Here is a 6,091-nt window from a genome sequence, read left to right on the forward strand (position 1 = left end):
ATTGGAGAAACTGACTTTTTTTTCTCTTGAGTCATGCTTAAAGGAAATGTTCAAATACTGTTCTTTTTCGGTCCAGAATACGTTTTCATATTACCCGGAGCTCAGATTTCTGATACAGAAATCCAAATCCATTACATAAGTCGTGAAGGTAAGTGATAAACTTTGGAGTACCTGCAGCCACCACTAGAGGGAGCTTACTGTATACTGTTTTAGTATTAACCCCTTCCATATATGTCATACGTTGGGTGTGGATGTGTGGAAACGGGCTCGCGAGCTGAAGCTGCTCCAAACACGGCAGATGACGCCTGTTATATCCGCCTCTGACAGCAGCAATCAGAGCTAGCCCCAATCACTGCGTTTAATTCTGCTGTTGGTCAATGACCGTGGCGCTTAAGAAACATGGTCCTGGGTAAGGCAACTGCCATTAGATTGCTATGGCAGTCAGGCGCCAAATGAAGGTCCTCATGGCTGCCATCTTGGTATTCTTGTGAAGTCCAGCCACAGGAATGGTTCCATAGGCGACCATTTTATCTACATACTGCAATACTGTGGTATTGCAATATATAAAAAAAGCAATCAGGATTGGAAGTCCCTAAGGGAACTGTAAATTTAAAGTGTAAAGTTTCTAAATATCTATGTCTGTGTGTGTATATGAAGTGGGGAAAATAAGTATTTGATAGACGGCCGATTTTGCTAATTTTCCCACCTACAAAGAATGGCGAGGTCTGTAATTTTTATCAACTGTGGGAGACAAAATCTAAGAATAAAAGCCAGAAAAACACATTGCATGATTGTTAAATAATTAAATTGCATTTTATTGCATGAAATAAGTATTTGATCCCCGACCAACCAGAAGGAATTCTGTCTCTCACAGACATGTTAGTTTTTCTTTAAGAATCCCTCCTACTCTGCACTCATTACCTGTATTAATTGCACCTGTGTGAACTCGTTACCTGTATAAAAGACACCTGTCCACACAATCAATCACACACCACCCTCTCCACCATGGCCAAGACCAAAGAGCCGTCTAAGAACACCAGGGACAAAATTGTAGATCTGCACAAGGCTGGGATTGGCTGCAGGACAACAGGCTAGCAGCGTGGTGAGAAGACAACTGTTGGTGCAATTATTAGAAAATGGAACATCTTCAGAGAGGAAGAGGACTTAAAGGGACTCTGTCACCTGAATTTGGTGGGACTGGTTTTGGGTCATATGGGCGGAGTTTTCGGGTGTTTGATTCACCCTTTGCTTACCCGCTGGCTGCATGCTGGCTGCAATATTGGATTGAAGTTCATTCTCTGTCCTCCATAGTACACGCCTGTGCAAAGCAATCTTGCCTTGTGCAGGCATGTACTATGGAGGACAGAGAATGAACTTCAATCCAATATTGCAGCCAGCATGCAGCCAGCGGGTAAGGAAAGGGTGAATCAAACACCTGAAAACTCCGCCCATATGACCCAAAACTGGTCCCGCCAAATTCAGGTGACAGGTTCCCTTTAAACTCTTTAGCGCCAACTGTTGGAAGCTGCAATCCTACAAGTCACTATTGACCCTTAACGAGTCTTGCAATATGACACGATAAAAGCCAAATCAGAATCTCTATTTGCAGATACGTTGTTTCAGCTAAAAAAATGGAATAAACACAAGACGACTGTCAATCTTCCTCGGTCTGGGGATCCATGCAAAATCTCGCCTCGTGGGGTAAGGCTGAATTTGAAAAAGATCAGGAATCGGCTCAATACTACACGAGAGGACCTGGTCAATGACCTGAAGAGAGCTGGGACCACAGCCTCAAACATTACTGTTAGTAACACTATGCCGTCATGCATTAAAATCCTGCAGGGCATGCAAGGTCTCCCTGCTCACGCCAACACGTGTCCAGGCCAGCTTAAAGTTTGCCAATGACCATCTGGATGATCCAGAGCAGGCATGGGAAAAGATCATGTGGTCAGATGAGACCAAAATAAAACTTTTGGTATCAACTCCACTCAGTGTTTTGATAAAGAAGAAGGATGAGCACAATCTCAAGAACATCGTCCTAACCATGAAGCATGGTGGGGGAAACATCACACTTTGGGAGTGCTTTTCTGCAAAAGGGGACAGAACGACTGCACCCTATTTAAGGGAGGATGAATGGGGTCATGTATCGCAAGATTTTGGCCAAGAACTTCCTTCCCTCAGTAACACCATTGAAGATGGGTCGTGGCTGGGTCTTCCAACATGACAATGACCCGAAACACACAGCCAGGGCAACTAATGAGTGGCTCCGTAAGAAGCATTTCAGGGTCCTGGAGTGGTCTAGCCGGTCTCCAGACCTGAACCAATAGGAAATCTTTGCAGGGAGCTGAAACTCAATGTTTCCCAGTGATAGCCCTGAAGCCTGAAAGATCTGGAGAAGAACTGTATGTAGGAGGGGGCCAAAATCCCTGCTGCAGTGTGTGCAGACTTGGTCAAGAACTACATTAAACGTCTGACCTTTGTAACTGCAAACAAAGGTTTCTGTACCAAATATTAAGTTCTGTTTTTCTATTGTATCAAATACTTATTTCATGCAATAAAATGCAAATTAATTATGTAAAAATCATACAATGTGATTTTCTGCTTTTATTTTTAGATTCTGTCTCTCACAGATGAAGTGTAGCTACGATAAAAAATACATACCTCTCCAGTCTTTGTAGGTGGAAAACTTACAAAGTCGGCAGAATATCAAATTCTTCTTTTCCCCCACTGTATGTGTGTATGCCAAATCCATCAAAGTCTAAAATTATTTAACCCATATGGTAAACATCATCGTAAATAAAACTTCTAAATAGCTTTTTCGGTGACTGCACCTCCCTACGACTGTCCAAAAAATGCAATAAAAAGTGATCAAAATGTCCAAAATAGTGTCAATGAAAGAAATCCGCTCACTGTGCTTGGAACAAGTCCATTGATTGAAATGTAAAGTTATGGCTTTTAAGAAATCTCGACACAAAGAATTATTTTTTTTTTTTTAACCACTTACGTAAATAAAAACAAATCAAGTTTGGCATCACCATAATCACACTGAGTTGAAGAATCATGTTGCACATTGAATGCGTAAAACAAAACCACATTTGGATTTTTTTTTTTCTTGTTTTCCAGTACAATATATTGTAAAATGAATGTGAGTTCAGAACAAGACCGATAAGTCCGGGCTCAATGACTGATTCTCCATTAACTCATTGCGCAGCCAGCAATGTGTCGAGAGACTAAGAGCCTGTAAAACCCAAATGGCGCCACAATTTTAATAGATCACATTTGCAAAAATAATATATAAACAAATGAGAAAATTATTTTTAGACCAAATACAAAAATTATCCCCTTTTAAGGTGCCCATTTTCTTCAAGAGGCATTGTTGTATTTTCTTTATGTATTTTATCTAGTGTTATCTATTCTGTATTCAGCCCTCCTACGCGATGTTTAGGCGGCCGTACCGTGTCCTACTAAAATATCGCTCCATCTTTTCACACAGTCTGAAGTTTTGTCATTGTCACTAATAAGCAGAGACCTTTGGATGTGATCAGATAGAAGGAACGCTCATTATTTATTGTATTTTTACTTGGGCCGTGGCCCGGATTCCCTTTTTTATGATAATTTTAATATATTTGTTTTGCTTATTGTTAAAACAAATTGTCTTTGACCAGAGGAGGCTCCAGGGACAATTAAGTTCACGATAAAAGCCACTTAAATTATAGTCCTTGAAGTCATGTAATCATGGAGAGAGTGGTCATTTTACCACAAAACTTGTCTTTGTTGCCCATAGCAACCGATCAAATCACCGCTTTCATTTCTCCATAAACACTGTTGCCCATAGCAACCAATGATATCCGGGCTCCCAGGGCTTACAATTGCTCTCAAAATACAAGGCCATGTGAAAAAAAACTTTAAAGCGGACCTGTCATTTGCCCGAAATATGTATTTTTTTTCTTACTTGGTGCACATGCTACTGTTCTCCTGAATCCAGCGATGTTTTTCTTTTTTTCCTGCTCTTCTCCATTGCCAAGATATGGCCTTTATCTAAATCTAGACTTTTTAGCCATGTAGGCGTGGTCCTCAATACCATTCTATGGGTGTTGTCTGGAGAACCACACCCACTTGGCTTTAAAAAGACTCGAATTGCATACAGGGAAGAGTAGGCCATATCTTGGGAAGGGAGAGGCGCAGAAAGAAAAGAGAAACCGCTCCGGATTCAGGAGAACAGCGGCAATTTCTCCAGATGTGAATTATATATTTTTTGTAAGTGACCGGATCTTTTTAAGATGTTTTTCAGTAATGGTTAGCAACAAGCAATGTTGCCTACATAAGAAATGGTGTCCACGCCCGATAAGATCGTCCTTTCTGCCTTCGCACCATTCACTGTAATAATTCTGTTGTCATTGGGTAGTAACCAATATGGCTGCTGTATTAAGGGACGTATGACTGCATTATTGGATTGATTTATTATTTGAGGAGAAAAATAAAGGTGACAATCTAACAGCTATGATGAGGGCCATATTGGTAGCCTACACAACTTTTTGAAAAGCATGAATTTTAAGTATTTTGACCCGATGGGGGACTCACTGCCTCCTTGGTCTAATGCTGTTTATCTACAAGCGTCTGCTCAATGTCAGTATTATCCTGGAAAGCTTTAGCGATTTGGAGACACAGAACTAGCATCTGTATGTTCCAACTTTATATTATGACAACCTGTCGTTTTCCGTAAATATGTATTTATTACTTGATGTAAATGCCGCCGTTCTCCTGAATCCGGCGTTGTATTTCTCTTGTTCCTGCGCTTCTCCGTTCATGAGATATGGCCCTCTGTTCCCCGCATATAAATCTAGACTCTTATGTCAAGTGGGCGTGGTCTGTAGCTCCTCACAAGGAAGCTTTCTTGAGGACCGCACCCATTTGGCTAAAAAGCCTAGGTTAATATACAGGGTCATATCTCTGGACTGGAGAGGCATAGGAGCAAAAAAAGAAAAATAACCCCGGATTCAGGAGAACGGCCGCATTTACACCAGGTGACTAAATACATATTTATGTTATGTGACTGGTTTTCTTAAAGGCCATTCATATAAAATATATGCACTGTGAGTTTTTTTGATGTCTGAATATGTATTTATAAACCAGTGGATCCCACAGCAACCGTGCTATGTATTTCTGTATATACCGGCCACCTCTTCCCTTCCATGCTGCATTATTTCAAGTTTGCACATTGTATATGTAGGTGTTTTTGGGTTGCTGTACAGCAAATATCAATATACACCGGTAAGCATCCACCACCCCGCTGTGTCGTGTCATTTGTCTCTGGAGTGTGAATGGCATTGTATGGTGAGTGACGCCGTACACCCGGACATTGGAGTCTTCAGTCACCCGTAGGCCAGACGTGCAGCATGGCTACTGCTTGCTGTAAGGGGGTACCACTGCTCGGTCACGTTACCTCAGAGAGGGGGGACCAGAGTCGCCATCGTTCCACATTAGTAACGTGGGGATTCACTTCGAATATTTGGACTAGTCTCGGAGAGGGAAGCCATTTCGTCTCTATATTCACAAGGAATGATGTAGTTGTCAGGAACCACGTACTTCCCCAACAGTCCCAGTTTTCCAGGACAGTCCTGCTTACCACCAGGTCAAATGGGGACTGGGCCTAGCATTCTTAAGACTGGACTTTTAAAGAGACTTTACTGTTTTGGAAAACCCATCTTCCCCAAGTGCAGTTTTTGTAAAAAAAAAAAAAAACACCAAACCCTGAGTTTAACTCGCCCTCCCCAGGTCCAGAGCCATTACATTGATGGCGTAGCCACCAATTGAACTCGTGGCCCGTGCGTCAACTCTGGTAATACCCGCTCTGAGCTCACTGATCGGTTGAAGGGAGGAGTAAGGTTTTTTTTTAACTGGTGCACAGTGTTTTTTTCTGAACCTGAAAACGCCTTTAATGTCCAGATTTTTGCATGGTAAATCTTGGTAAGTATAGGAACACCATTGCTGCTCTACACCGGTAAGTTTCCTTAATAACGGGGAGTGATCTTTGAGTGACAGGACAAGGGACGATGGCTCAGTTGAAGGGACAGAGACCTGTTCCTGTCAG

Source organism: Ranitomeya imitator, chromosome 2 (genome assembly GCF_032444005.1).
Source record: "Ranitomeya imitator isolate aRanImi1 chromosome 2, aRanImi1.pri, whole genome shotgun sequence".
Classification (NCBI taxonomy): domain Eukaryota; kingdom Metazoa; phylum Chordata; class Amphibia; order Anura; family Dendrobatidae; genus Ranitomeya; species Ranitomeya imitator.